The 15,857-nt window shown below is 55.2% G+C and overlaps 1 long non-coding RNA gene across 1 annotated transcript; it reads right to left on the bottom strand.

Moving 5' to 3' along the window:
- LOC309792512 lies at positions 1-4,890 on the bottom strand. The gene is made up of 3 exons (XR_014291722.1): positions 4,785-4,890; positions 3,771-3,965; positions 1-125 (listed from the first exon to the last, which is right to left on the bottom strand). It is a non-coding gene; the product is annotated as an uncharacterized lncRNA (long non-coding RNA).
- Between the last annotated feature and the right edge of the window lie 10,967 nt (positions 4,891-15,857).

Genomic DNA, 15,857 nt, shown 5'->3' on the forward strand with positions numbered 1-15,857 from the left:
CTGCCTAGAGGTGGGGCATGAGTGAGCAGTCCTGGTTTCTCAGGCTAGGTTCTGCGTCCCCTTGTGGTTTTTGCCTCCCTTGAACAAACGTTTATACTTCTTTCTCCTTTGCTGGAGAGAATTTCCTGTTTGGAAAGAGGAGATTTTCTTGAGAAATTCTAGGTGTCCCTATGAGCCTGCATTGCAGACCCTCCCACGGTTCACTCACCCCTGTGAGCCCCAGTGAGGCTGGGGAGTGCGGGACCAGGGGCAGCACTGGATCCCCTTTTGTGGTCCTTGACTCAGAACAAATGCCTTCCTGGGGTCGCTTGAGGTGCGGCCCTCCCACAGGTCCGGGTGGGCGTGTATGTGTGCAGACTGAGGGCTCAGCACTCAGCAAACATCACCTTGTTCAATCCCCTGCACCCCAATGAGACGGGTGCTCTGAATACCTCACTTTGAGGACGAAGATGCTGAGCCTTAGGATGTGCCGTCACTTGCCCAAGGTTACCCCAAGGTCACACAACTCACTGGGGGCCCGATGGGGATTTGAACCCAGCTTGGGGCGCTCTAAATCCTGCACTCTCAACTGTTACCCAGCCCCACCAGCTGGGAGTCAGAACAGCACCTCAGTGAGTCCTTCTCAGTTTCCCCAGAAGAGCCAGGGGACTGGAAGGACACGGGGGAGGTGAGCATCCAGTGGGGGACGGAGGCCGGCCGGGGCGTTCTGAGTTTAAGGTGCTGGGCGTCACCCCGGTAGGCTCAGAGGATGTTAAAGACACAGGACAGAGCCGCAGGCGACCCAGGCGTGTTTGCACGGAGGGAAGTGGGGAGCGTGGGCTGAGGGGAGACGCTCAGTGAGCCAGGAGGGGAGAGAGCCGGCAGCTCTGGGGGAAGAAGAGTCCTCGGCCAAGGTCAGGGGGGAGCCCCGGACCAGCTCTGGCTGCAAAGTCCAAGGCGGGGAGGCCCCACTTCAGAGCAGCTGGGCCTGTGCCTGGCGACACCTTGAGCCCCTGGGAGGTCCCAGCGCCGAGCCTGGAACCCCGCCCTCAGGGGCGTTGAACCCAGGACAGGATGGAGGCCCTGCCGTCTGAGGATGATGGGGGCCTGGGGGAGCAGCCGATAGGAAGCGTCAGGACCCAGAGGCTCCCACAGGCTGGGCCGCCGAGGCCCCTGAGCCTCCCCCACGCCCTAGGACGTGAGCTCGGTGAGGGCGGGGCCCTGGGTCCGGCTTGGAGGTGGTAAATGCCGGGACCCGAGACAGTGCCTGGCGTGAGGCAGGTGCTCGTGGCCCGTCAGGTGAGGCCGGTGAGTTGGATTCTGGGTGCTCAGGCTGAGCCCAAGGTGTAGCCAACAGGCCGCTGGGGTTGGTTCGTTTCCTAAGAAAGCGTGGGTGGCTGTGCATTGCAAAGCACCTGTGAAATGTGGGCAGAGAACCTGAGAAAGTCAGCCCCACCCAAGTCCAACACCCATCCCCACCATCTGCCCAAATGGCTGAGGTCCATTCCTTTGAAAGATTTTCCTAGTCAAGATTTCCCTGCTAGGGAGGCAATACTCACCAGCAGAACAGCACTTCAGCCGTAGCCCTCTGACGTATCAGGGGTTGACGGGCAGCGGTCCCAGGCCCAGGAAGTGGGACCCACCACTGACCTAAGGACATAGACTCGAGCCTGCTCTGTGTATCCTTCCTCCCTGGGATGAAGCCACTTGAATATTTAACTGTCTAAATGAGGTTGTTGGTTGGAAGAGAAAATGGAAAAAGGAGGAATCCAAGGAAAGGATGGAACACACATGAAAATGGACTTTAAAGCCATTGTTAAAGTTATCCTAGAGCCAAGGGTAGATTTGGGAGGTGGGCGCGCCAGAGAGCCTGCAGCCGGAGCCTGAACAAAGGCTCTCACCAGTTCCACCTCCATCTACCCTTAATGTCCAGGAGCCAAACTAGGTTGGGGGCGTCTAACACTTCAGCCACCTTTTCCTAAATTAAAAAGCTGACTCGGGGGGTTCCCTGGTGGCGCAGTGGTTGAGAGTCCGCCTGCCGATGCAGGGGACGCGGGTTCGTGCCCCGGTCCGGGAAGATACCACATGCCGTGGAGCGGCTGGGCCCGTGAGCCATGGCCGCTGAGCCTGCACGTCTGGAGCATGTGCTCCGCAGTGGGAGAGGCCACAAGAGTGAGAGGCCCGCGTACCGCAAAAAAAAAAAAGCTGACTCGGGCTGTGGGAGGAAGTAGGAGGTGGTCAAGCAGTAACCGCAGGTAAAAGGTCCCCAGGGGAGGTCACACTATGTAAGCTCAGGCTCCATTTTGTTAGCACCTTCTCATGGGTGGAAGGTCTGCGTTTCATGAAACTTTAAAAAAGCTCAAGTGGGAATTAGGTGTCCTCTTGGTGCTCTAAGTCCTATGTAAGGTCTGTGTCATCTCTTCCAACGATCACAACCGAAACCTCTGCAGAATTCACATAGGAACGACCTGAGGCTTCGGAGAAGAAAGCAGGTGTGGAAACATTACCCATGACGGGATGAATTTCATGTGTCTGTGTTTATTTCTCTCCTGGCTTTGCCCCAAGGCTCAGCCTCAGTGGTGGTGAGATGCTGTGTCATGAGAACCAAAACTCAGATAGAAATCCATCTTCCTGGCCGTAGGAAACAGGCTAGGAGTCCCTGGGAGCAGAGAGTGCCTCAGGGAATTCAGAAGGGGAGAACGCAGGAAAAGTGGATTTCCTAATTCTATGTGTGGAACCCTGCAAGTCCCAGCCTCACCCTGGAACTCGTATATACATAAGACACTCAAACCAGCAGAGCAAACACTTTGAGAAGTGAAAGATTTGTGGGACTTCCCTGGTGGTCCAATGGTTAAGACTCCGAGCTTCCACTGCAGGGAGCACGGGTTCAGTCCCTGGTTGGGGAACTAAGATCCCGCATGCTACGCGGCCAAAAAAATAAAAAAGTGACAGATTGAACCGCCACCTACGCATGGCAAGACAAAATATACCGTGTGATCCTAATCAGGCAGAATGATGGCTAAAATAACAACATCAATGGTTCTCCAGAGGATTAAATCAAAACAACATAATATTTACAGTGTCTAGGATTTGATACCCAGCATATAGGGAACCAGGAAAATATCACCTTGTTATCACAAACAGCACATTGTTAGAATGGGAGCAATGTTCTTGGTAGCTTTCTGTAACCTAAAAGTAAGAAAAAGTTCTGAAGCATGCTTATTCTACACTGTGAAATTGTTCCATTATCTGAGTTTCCTGTCTAAACCTGCTATTTTTATTCTCCCCCGTGGTGCACTGCTCTTTACATGTTTTGTATGTGAATTATACGCTTATCTCTGGCAGTGCTTTTGGCTGAGGAAATCACGTGGAGCTTGGTTGAGGCTGTTTCTTCAAAGTAGTTTTGCGTTTGTTTCTACCAAGTGTCTCAGCAGTGTCACTGCCAGGGCTCTAAAGCTATGTTTCCCAGCTTGACCAGAACATGCTGAAAGGACCAATTCAAACCATACCCCCCCACCGCCCGCCACAAGCCTGTGTTTATAAACTTTCAGGGAACATCAAAAGACAATTGACCAACTGGGAGAAAATATTCGCAACGTACATCACAGACAGAGACCAATATCCCTCACGTATAAAGAATTCTTTAAAATGAAGGTATAGAAGTATGGGAAAAGGATGTCAACGGATAATTCACAAAAATATATAAAAACGACCCATGACCACGAGGTGTTCCAACTCATTTATACGTAGAGAAATGTGAATTTAAACAACTCCGAAGTACCATTTCTCACCTGTCAGGTTGGCAAAGATGGAAATGTCTGATGATTTACTCTGCAGCCCAGGCTGTGGGGAAATAGGTTCTCGCATATGTTGCTGGTGGGGACACAAACCGGCACAGCCTCCCGTGGGCTGTTTGGTGGTTCAGACACAACCACACGCGTACTACACTCATCTTTTGACTCGGCGATCCACTGTAGCTATCTATCCTGAAGATACCATTCCAACAAAATGAAAACACACACGCTTAAGTTATCCATCTCGGCACTGTTTGCAAAATATTAGAAATAAGCTGAAAGCCCATGCATAGTGGGGTGGTTGAATAAACTATATTACGTCCACACAGTGGAGAACTATGCAACTGTAAAAAAAAAATAATGAGGACGCTTTCTACAAACTAACATGGAGTGCTTTACAGTATATATCGTTAGGTTAGAAGAAGGAAAGTACAAAGTATCTACAGTATGCTGCTGCCTTTCGTGTAAGAACGGAGAGGTTATGAGAAAACATACGCAATAAAGTGGCTTAAAAAGCACTGGATAAGAAGATATACACTATGATGGTATTATGCTAAGTGAAATAAGTCAGACTGAGAAAGACAAGTACTGTATGATCTCATTTTTATGTCGAATCTAAAAAACAAAACAAACAAACATAACAAAATGAAAATAGGCTCATAGATACAGAGGACAAACGGGGGGGTGCCATAGGAGAGGGATATGGAAGATGGCAAAATAGGGGATTAAGAGGGACAAACCTCTCGTTATAAAATAAATAAGCCACGGGGCTGTAATATACAGCATAAGGAATATGGTCAATAATACTGTAATAACTGTTTAGGGACAGATGGTTAATAGACTTAGCCTGATGATTGTTTCATAATGTATTCAAATGTCAAATCACTATGTAGTACACTTGAAACTAACATAATATTGTGTGTCAACTATATTTCAATTAAAAACGAAAACACACAATATAAAACAGTAAACAGAATAATCCTGTACCCAAAAAGGAGCATGTGCATGTACCTGCTCATTTGTGTCCAAGGCGATACAGGAAGGCCAAGCCAGGAAGAAGTGAGGCTGCTTAACCACAGGAGCAGGGGGTGGGGTGGAGTGAGACTTCCCAGTGTACCACGTTTTCTGTTAGAACCAGGGTCACGTTTCACACACTCCAGAATAAATAAGTGAGATCAACCATGATGGAGAGGGACCCAAAATGGAATACAACCCCCAGATGGAACATTATAGGTAAATAAGAGAACCCTATGGAAGGGGATGGGAAGAAAGGAACCAGTAAGGCACTTTGGAAAGCAGTACACGACGGTATACTGTAAGGCTGAGAACAAAAGTCTGTACACAGCTCTTGTCTGATAGCAAATTTGTTTTTCACAGGGGTGGGTATACGCTAGGAAGTCAGCAACTATTTCCCGTGATTCTAGGACTGAGCAAGGGGGTCAGCTCTTGTGACGTCTGAGAGCCAGGTTTCTCACCGTTAAAAGGAGAGGAGGAAGCTCAGAATGGCCCGCTGGTACAGGCCTGGGGTCAGCGGGCTCATCTGAACAGACAGATGTAAAATAGATGGATCTGTACGCACACATATCTTCCTGGCGCTGTCCGTGGGAAGGGCCTGGAAACAAGGACACGCCAGGAGCAGTGAACACTCCCAGCCCCAGATGTTGACTTCTAACTACCATTCTCCAATACAAGAGACCAGTGTTCTTTGGAGACATGGCTGGTCCCAGGGCTGGGCCAGGGAAAGTGAGGGAGGGGTCTGGAGTTTCTTGTGTTGCCAGAAAGCTGGAAAGTACTCAGAAGCGATGGCAGCATGCCAAGGCCCCAAGAACCAAATCTGAGAGTCTGAGAGACTAAGTATTAGTGGTTTGCTACCCACTATCAGTATCAACTATGAGTAAGCTCACGCTGATGTAAACACATAATGGAATAAACAAGTAAATAAAGGGCGGAGAAAAAACAGTTCTTCCTACAGTAGAATTCTAACCAATAAATGTAGAAGGAGAGATGGCGATAGAAAATCACCTTGTGGCAAATACTACAGTGATAATTTTTGCAGGTAAGAAGCAAAGGATGCTAAATAGGTGAAAATAGGATGAGAAATAAGATATTTTCACAGTCTGAAAGTATCTCGCCACAAGATACTAATTATTTACAAACGCAAAAAGTATTAATTTCATTATGGAGAAACGCGGTATTCGCCACCTTAAACAAGTGATGAGGTAAACATCCCTGGTAATGAGATATGTCTGCATCACATCTTTAACATTCTTGACCAAAATGCGTAACCTGGATCTAGTCATGGGGAAATTGCAGACAGACTCAAATTGAAAGAGATTCTATGAAAGAACTAGCCAGTTCTCTTCAAGGTCATGAGGGACAAAGATAGACTAGGGAACTTCCCAGATTGGAGGAGGCTAAAGGGACATGAGAGGTAAATGCAATGTGGAATCCTGGATGGATCCTGGAGCAGTAAAAAAATAAAATAAATTTAGTAAGATAATTGGCAAAATTTGAATCAGGTCTGTAGGTTATTTGATAGTATCACATTGATGGTAATGTCCTGGTTTCCGTGACTGTATTTGAGTTGCTTAAGATGTTCACAGCAGGGGAATGCTATGTAAAGGGAGCACAGGAAGCTCTTTGCACGCATTTGCAGGTTTTTTATGTCTAAAATGATTTCACAATGGAAACTGTTTTAATTGCTCACATTGTCCTTGTTTTACCCGTGCTATTGTCCCCCAGACACGCTGCTGCTCATGCCTGGACACTCGGGATTACGGGCGCACCCACAGCAGCAACCCACTTCCATTTATGAATAGCCGGAGACAATCTGCCTATCGCCGAGAGCATTCTGCAAATAACTATCTTGGTTCAGATGCACCATCACAATCTCTGCTGAGGGTGACAGCCCTCCATCCTGCTCAGCAATCTCCTTCTGTTTCCGCTCCAGCCAGGGGGCTCTTCCATGAGCCTCGGAGACCTCACCTGCACCCAAGGGTCACCCACACCCCCTGCCCAGGGTCACCCCGCCCTTCTTGGAGCTCTCCAACCAGACTTCTATTGTGACCAAATTAAAAGGCTAATAAGGCTTTTATCTCCTCTTGCAAACCTCCAACTACCTCTTTGCACCGTCTCCCGTCCTGCCGGCGGGCCAGTTCCCCGTCTACCTATACCCGCTATGGATACAGGGTAATCCCTCACTGAGCAGTGCCTCCTCTTCCCCACCTGAAAAACTCAGGATACAACTGAATAATTTTATTCTCGAGCTGGGAGAGGCACAGTCTACTTTCGCCACACCCAAGCTCTTGCTAATGTAGGAGACCTTCACTAGGTGAATCGCGCTTAAAGTAGCCTCAAAGATTAAGATGAAAATGACGCCATGAACACAACGTCCGGGCAACCCTGGTGCTTCCTCTGATCTGCCCTCCACCAATGCAGGACTTTGCTCTCGTGACACTTTTCCTCACGTCCTGCAGCTTTGGGCAGGGGGGCAGGACATGGCTGACAAAGAGGCGGGGCAGTGGATAAGAGACGGGTCTGCCTGCATGACGGGGAATCACTATACTGCCTGTGTGCTTCTAAATCCATCACCTGCACCTTGCAAGTGGCCACTACACGCATGCACTGTTTGCTCACTCCAGGAAAGCCCTCATGATGCAGACACGGGTCCTTTGAGGAGCACAAGCTACAAGCCTTTCCAAAGACCAAGGGATGGACCCCTTCGCCATCCAGTCCAAGCAAAAGCATTTCCAATGTGCAAGGAGGGGCAGGCTGTTGACCCCGAGGTGCCAGGCTTGCAGTCCCCTGGCCCGAGCATTCTTTTAGGAGCCAGAACAACAACGGCCTAGGTACCCAGCCTTGTAACATGAGGAGGCTGTTCAAAGCCAGCGTCTCAGAACCAGACACGCCACGGCAGCTCTGCTGGTGACAACCTCACTCACTGGAACCTGGCAGAGGGACACGGTATGGCGGGAGGGGGGCGCTGGGTCCGGCCCCTGTCCATTTGTCGTACATGGCTGTCTGTCTCACGTACACATCACGGCTGGCCCGGGCTTGTGCCAGGGAGCAGTCCCTGACTCTCACGGGACAGTGGCCATTTGTCAAGAAGCTTGTGGACCCAACAGATCAGTGGGCCACCAGCTGCCCCTGCTCACGGGGAAACACCTGGAGGGCAGCTTCAGTGTCTTTGCGCAGCAAGCACAGTAAGCAGCCCTGAAGGCGCCACTCTCAGAGCTGCTGCTGGGATGGATGGCCGCCCCCCGTGGTGTCCCGGGCCCTGGTTCCATCGGGGGTCACATGCCAGGACACAGTGGAGCGGCTTCTTCACAGTGTTGGCCCAGGGCCCTGCTCTCTGTCCCCACATTCTCTCCTAGGCCGGCCTTTGCCTGCCCTGCCCCAAGCTCATAACTTACCTCCGTCTTCTCTCTGTCACGCTTGGCGGTTAGGAGCAAAACAATTCCATTAACAGATCCGCTGGCGGTAAAGCCTGGCACCCGCCTCAGGGTCTGGATGAATCTACTGTGGTCCCAGCAGCTCAAGGAGCTGCACAGCGGGGAGGACCCCCAGGCCCTCAGGTCGGTCTCAGGATTGACTGACGACCAGGGACGAACACAGCGGGGGTGTGAACACAGCGGGGGTGTGAACACAGCGGGGGTGCGGTCCCCTCTGCAGCTGTCCGTGCCGCACGAAGGGTTTGGGAATCTCATGGTCCCTCTGAGGACCCTGGTTGGCCGCCGCTTCCTCTGATGCAGGCTCCCCTCACCCCGGCCTCTCTCCCTCACTCCTGAGCCCCGACTCACCCCCTCCCTGTGACCTGCTCTCAGCCTGTCCCGGGACCTTAGGGCCGTCCTCACTTCCTTCCCTTCTTCAATGAATTCAATGCGTGTGATGCAGAGACGCTGCGTCCCCAGGCCAGTCCAGCTCGCGGCCGGACCTGACTCACCCTGTAACCTCTCCCAGTGTGGGCCCACCACCAAAGACATCCAGCTACATTTAATTTATAACCATCAGGCTCTTCGCAGAAGTCACGGCGCGGGACGCATCCAAAGGTGTTAGGAATAGTAGCCGGAACTGGAACCCTATTCCTGCTCAGTCTTCCAAACACCAGAGGCTGGCTCACTGGAGAGGCTGGGGAACAGACTGAAACGCAGGCTCCCGGGCCCTGCCTACGGAGAAGCTCGGGGTGGGGGGGGGGGCGGGAGTGAGAATCTGAGCCAGCTCCCCTCCCCCGTGACCTGGTCTCGCCTCTAGGGCCCAGCTCGGGTCCCGGCCGGGAGCCCCGGGGGCTGTGCCGTGCCCCCTTTCCTGAGCTTGGTCTTTAGGGCAAAGGGAAGCTCCGTTATCCTGCAGGATGCTGGCTCCGCAGCCTCAGAGCCTTGCCCCCCTGGTCTTTATTCCAGCAAGTTCATTGGTTGGGGAGATGCTTTTCCCATTCCTTGGGGGCACCCCTGGGGGACACTCTGGGCTCTCCCTGCCCCGCCCGCTCCAGGGAGGAGCAATGACCTGAGTAAAAGTCTGGGGAGGAATGAGCAGAACCACAGCGCCCTCCTCGGCTGGGGCGTCCACCTGCTTGCGGGACAGAATCTCTGTCCAGTGGTCCTGGGTCAGACCCACAGGTGGAGGTGGAGGCTTGGGTCCCTGAGCCCCGACAGAGGTGGGAAATCTGCCCGACCCGGGGGAAGCAAGCTCCCTCTCCAACCACATGTTCATCCCCAGTGAGGGAGGCGTCTCTGCCTGCATCCTCCTGTCTTCCCACCTCGTCTGAGCTTGGGGTTGGGGTGGGGGGACCTGCCAGGCTGCATTTACCATTAAAGAAGAGTTCATTTCCTTTCCTGGCAGAGAATTGATCTTCATGTTGCATCGTCTTAGTGTCAGTCTGATCATTCATTTTAATACGGGCTTCTTTGATGAAGAGCATGGAAAAAAAATGAGGGAAAACATAAATGTACACTCCCGTGAGCGTTCCGACCCGTACTGTACTTTAAAACATTAGCTTGGGATGCTAACACAGTTTTCAACTTCTAGTGAAAACGTGCTCTGGCAACTTAATATGTAAACAGTCAGGCGTCATCTGACCTCCTGAACCCAGCTGTTTGGCAGATGTTCCATGAGCTACTGGAACTTACACCTGGATGCAACATTTCAAGAAAATGCTGAACTTCCCTGCTGCTGAATGCATTTTCACGCGCTGCGTGTAGATTTCTGTCACGTGGCCCTCTCCTTAGTGAGGGTCAACCAAATGTTCCGTCTTGGGTCTCAGGGTGCTATTTTACGTATCTGTACGCATTTGGACCACATGCAGCTGCAGTTTGGGAAAGCACATTGTTTTGTTCACTACTAGCTCCGGGGCCTTGGGCCAGTCCTCTTCCAGACCTTACTTTTATCCCCTGTCGGATGGGGTCGTAGTCACTGCACAGCTCTCAGAAGGTTTAGGTGAGCATCAAACGTGCTGGGTGGTCGAAAGCTCCTATTTCCGTGCGCCCCGGGTTCCTGCAGTGGCTAATCCCCACCTGCATCCCAAGCACGAGGCCCTTCTTGCACGTGCACCCAGAGACCAGCCAGGATAAAGGAACTTGTCTCTGCCAGTCTAGGTGTGACCTCCCCAATCTTGGGAAGAGTATAAGAAGTGTTTGGGACTACTGTTTCATCCACGTCTCCATCTGCTTTTGCCCCAGAAGTAGCTGGCCTCAAAGAATGCAACCATGATGGGACTGTGCGTATATACCACAGACATCTAGGAACACATGCAATTAGGCTTTAAAAAATGTGTACTTGCTTTTTCTCTTTGTCAGAGTCTTTGTTGATATTGGTGGTAGTCTTTGTGTTTCAAGAAATCATGATTTATTTGGCTCCAGCATCTCTTGGACCAGAATTTCACCTTGGAAAAAGCACACAAGGACAGTTAAACCAGCAATGCAAGACCCTACCTACATCCTTCTGCTCTATGCAGACCTAAGGCAGGCGGCGAATGCTGGACTGGACACAGGGACTCAAGGAGCTCCGTGGAGATGGACCTGGTTTCTAAAGAACCTTGTCTCGGGGGGAGACCACCACCTCCCTAAATAACTTCTGAAAACCTGAGATCATCCAGGTACCCCGGAGATACGATGCTGGAAACCCGGCCCGGGCGTCGTCGTAATTCTCCTTCCTGCCCCTGATGCCGTTCTGTTCCCTCTCTGAGACTTCTCCCTCTAGCTGTCCCCTGGCAGGCAGGCATGAGCACCTTTCCTGATTTCTACCTAATGCGGCAGGGTTTCCTTCCTGTACATCCTCTGACCTCTGCCAGGGAGCTTCTAACATAGGCGTCCTGGACTGTGTGTCGGGAAGCCCCGGACCACACTCTGGTTCTGCTCTCACTGGCTGTGCTCTTACACACGTTTCTCTTGAAACTTGGGTTTTCACGTCTGTAAAACGGGGTCTGTGCTTATCTCATCGGGATTCTTACGAGGTTCAAATGAAGCAGGGCATGTAGGGAGCACTTGACACAGACTGGGATGGGGCTGAGGCTAAATGAATACACGGCAGCGCTGAGTCCCAGCTGTGAGCCCGGTGGTCATGTGACCGGCCATCCACGCGCTGGGTTTGTATTGACTCGAGCCCTGATTTTCCTGGCTCAGCATGAAAGTCCCAAGTCCCGGAAGCCCCTCGGTCCCAGGGAAGTTGAAGCTGTCGGCTGGTGCCCCGGTTCCAGCTCACGTGGAGACACACGGAAAGGGGAGAAGCCCGCAAGCATCACGGGCAGCAGAGACTTCGCCCCACACACGGGGCCAGGCTCTCCCAGTTCTGTGGCTCCTTCCCCACAGAGCCTGAGCCTGGCCAGGGCCTGGCTGTGTGCACCCAGGGGCGCTCTGAGACCCCTGCAGCCGGGGTGGGGGGTACAGGATGTGCGGAGCGTCTGGACCTGCAGCCCTGCTTCTTTCTGACGACCTGGCGGCGGCCCTGACGTCTAGAGCTGTGGACGCCCCCCGGGGCCCCGGGGCACAAGCTGGAGGGCCGGCCAGGGTGACCTCAGGGGCGCGGCCTCCTGGTGGGGCTGCTGAGGACACAGGACAGGACCCCCTGGGGCGGTGAGGACCCCCTGGGGCGGTGCTGCCCCCCCGGGGCTCTGCTCGCACGGCCTCTGCAGCGGCTCCGCAGCACCTCCCCCACCTCAAGCCAGCCTCGGCCCCTTTGCTGGGAGCTACTGTGCAGAAGGACCACCACTAAGTCCCGAAAACGTCGTGGCGTCAGGCTAGACTGGGGGTCACGGGGAAGAGTGGACACTCATGGGAACCACAAGCATTTACTGAGCACCTACTGAGTACCAGACGCGGTCCGGGTGCTGGAGGGTCAGGGACGGCCCAGCCCTGGTCCCTGGTCTCTGTCGCGAGACATCCAGCCGTGTGTGAGGGCAGGACGAGGTGTGCACAGCCCTCCGGCTGTCACAGGGCCCCTACCCCGGGCTGGCTCGGCGGCCAGGCAGGGGACAGGGCTCGGCTGACCAGCGCAGAGAAGCGAGGCCTCCTGGGGTCAGTGTGACGCACAGGACGCTGGGGTGGCCTCTGGGGACCCCCCACACCATGACCCGCAGACATCCTGACAGGTCCCCGAGCGGGTGGTGACAGCCCAGCTGCAGCAGGACACACTCCCTGCTGGCGGGCAGGGACAACCTCGGGTGAGAGGGGCCGAAGTCACCCTCGGGGCTGGGGGCTGGGGACGCCCCAAAGGTGGGCAAACCAAAACCAAAAGCTGCCGGAAACTTCCACACCTCTGTATGTTGTGTGTATAATCGTGGCTGGAAAAACCCTCAGGTAGACATGAGCCAACCAGGTGTGCAAGGTGAGAAAGCTCTGTGTTTTTAAACCTTGTCCTTTTTCTACTTAAAATTTTCCTTTTTGAGAAATGAGATATTGAACGTGCAAATGGACAATGACCCACATAACATAGAAAACACTCTGACCCACTGTGTGAGCGCCCTGCAGGGCAGCGAGCTGGCCACCCAGACATCACAGGAAGCTGACGCCGGAGGCCAAACACCCGCCCGCAGGGATCGATGCCCCCCTGACGGCCGGGCCTGATCAGTGACTGGTGGCTTCCCGTGCTCCTCCCTGCTTCCAACTCAGGACGCGAGAGAGTCAGACGTGCTCCCCTAACCCATCACACGGACCCGCTTCTGGTCAGCCCCTCCCCCAGGACACCCGTGAGCTGTCACCCCAGCACCTCCCCCGGGACACCCCTGAGCTGCCCCCCCAGCACCTCCCCCGAGACACTCCTGAGCTGTCCCCCAGCACCTCCCCCGGGACACCCCTGAGCTGTCCCCCCAGCACCTCCCCTGGGACACCCCTGAGCTGTCCCCCCAGCACCTCCCCCGGGACACCCCTGAGCTGTCCCCCCAGCACCTCCCCCGGGACACCCCTGAGCTGCCCCCCAGCACCTCCCCCGGGACACCCCTGAGCTGTCCCCCCAGCACCTCCCCCGGGACACCCCTGAGCTGTCCCCCCAGCACCTCCCCCGGGACACCCCTGAACCCCTTTTCCCACCATGAGCTCTCCCCTCCCCACCTGCCTGAGACTCTGCCACACGCCAGTGACGGTGGCTGACGCTGCACAGCGAGCTCTGAATCAGCACCTCTGCTGTTCTCATGTGGGTCGCCTTGGCTTATCTCCAGACACAAGGATTTTTCACTTCTAACGCTCTCCACTTTCTAGCTGGGAGGTGAGGGCAGGGCAGGGGCTGCAGTTCCCCTGCAGGGTTAGCTTGCTGGGCCCAGAAAATCATCAGAAATCCCGGTGACGCCATTGTTTCTGACCTTTTCCCAAAGGTTGTCTGGGGCTCTGGGTGCTGGGCCGCCCGGGCGGAGCGGGTGCTGGTGTCGGGACTCTAACTCTCCGCTACAGTAACTGTCAGACCCGCCAGGCAAGTGTGAGACCTCGTCCCAGCCACTCCCTGACCTGGTGGCGCCGGATTCTCCCCAAGCGCTCAGCTGACCACCGGCCGGCCCCAGAGCTGCGCGTCCTAACCAGCAGCATCCTGAAGGGGGTCTCACTCCCCGCAGCTCAGGCCTGCGCGGGCCGTGGGAACGTGACCCTAGCCTCAGACCAAGTCACCTCCCTCCACCCTGTGCGGCTGCCCCAGCTTATCTGGGACACACCCACCCCCTCCAGGCGTGGACCAGATGTGTGATAACAGGAGGCTGCTTACCGAATTCTCCGGGTATTTCCTCCTGACTTTTTGAAGTGGTTCGCACTTCAGCGGTTGGACCTGGAGGGGAGATAAAAAACCCCAATAGTTTAACAACGTTCCCTGAATTTGCACCGACTTGTCCGTCGGCAGACTGGCTTTTGCGGGGCCGACCACCTGCTCGAGGGGGAGGGGCCCTGCACGGGGCTCCTGGGACTCGGGGCCCGTCGGGAGGGAGGGGTGAGGACGGGTGGCGCGCCGGGCGCTGGAGCTGACACCCGCGCTCCCGGGCAGCGCTCACTGGCGCCGCCCCTCGGGGGGGAAGGAGCGCCGGGCGGGTGAAGAGGGACCCGCACGTCTTCCGTAAAACGCCCACGCTGCTCCCGTATGGCCGGCGGGCTGAGGATGTGACGTGCAGGAAGGGACACCGTCACGGCCACCTGCCCTGTGCCTCTCTGGGTGGGGGTGGGGGGGCAGAGACACTGGCCCCGCCGGCTCCTCTTCCGTAAGCGAGCGATTCCGGGTGGCCCGAGTCCCCTGGGGGAGCTGACCGCCGGAAGCCAGTCCTCTGCGGGGCCCCCGGGCTCCTGGCCGCCGGCCTCCCCGGCCTGGCCGACCTGAAGCAGCCTCGCGGGCCGGGCAGTGGGCGGGGACTCTGAGTGTCGGTCCCCCGGCAGCACCACCCAGGGCCCCTCCCCCTCTTCTTAGAGCCGGGTGTCGGGCTCCACGTCCTCCATTCAAGGTCAGGGTCAGCCTCTTCCTCCAGCCCCTGGGGAGAGCAGAGAGCAGAGAGCCGCCCCCAGGGGCCGGCCGGGCAGGGCCACCTTCCCCTCGGGGCACACAGAGCGCTCAGGTGGCGCCTGCAGACGCTCAAGTTCCAGCACTAAAGCAGTGACGACGCTGATTTTCAAACAGTTTTAATGATGGACAATCTGCATACCAATCGGCTCATCTGCGCGCCCGCGGCTTAGAACAATACAGGAAACCGGCATAAAGCGGGCCGTGCTGTGATGACAATGGCTCCCCAGTGCGCTGACCTCCGTAAACGCAGTGAACAAAAGTACAGTCCTCTTTGGAGGCGACACTAACGAGTCATTACGAACGAGTACAGCTGCTCGTGCAAGCACTTTGTTAAAAATATTCTTCTCATTTTGTGTCTGTCCCCAATTATAATGGAGCCACTGTGCCAGCCAGCCAGTGAGCGCATGCAGAAGAAAATTTACGTTCTGTGGTCTCGGCGGTTTGCAGAGTGCACTGTCAAGTGTAGCCGCCTCGCCGTGTTTTGCCTGTTGACGCCTCCTTCTCTCCCTGACATTCTGTTTCCCACCCGCCCTGTGCCCGCGTTAGGATAACCGAGCTGGGAAGGCCTTGACGGTCACCTGCGGACGTCTCTGCACGAGGAGACGGCCCGACTTGGGGCTGCGTCAGGAGCGCTTGGGTCAAGCCTGTGTGGGAGCAGCTCCCGGGGCACTGGGGGCCCGACAGTCGTGAAAGGAACGGGCAGCCAGGGCAACCCAGCTGTGTGGGGTGACCGCACGTCCCCACCTGTCACAGACCCTTCGACACCCCAGCACCCAGAGGATGCCGTCCTTGGTAGGCGCCTCAAAACCCAAAGCTTCTTGCAGGAAAGCAGCTGGAAACAGTAGCTTCTTCGTGATGAGGTCAGGCAGGGTGACCTCCAGACCCAGGCTGGGCTGGGCCGCCCCCTCCCCCCCCCCCCGGTAACTCTGGGCCCGGCCTGGGCCACGTCCTGCTCTCAGGGGAGCCGCATGGGCCCTGTGCTGACTCTCCAGGGCCTGCTCGTCCGGCCTGGGAGCTGGGCCGGGAGCCTGTCGGGGCCCCTTTCCTCGAGCTCGCCCTTGGTGACCTCTGGGGGGGACAGGAAGGGGAGGGGGGAGCAGGGGGCCTGGGCTTGCAGCCTCCTGC

Source organism: Mesoplodon mirus (genome assembly GCF_964341445.2).
Source record: "Mesoplodon mirus genome assembly, chromosome: 17".
Lineage (NCBI taxonomy): Eukaryota > Metazoa > Chordata > Mammalia > Artiodactyla > Ziphiidae > Mesoplodon > Mesoplodon mirus.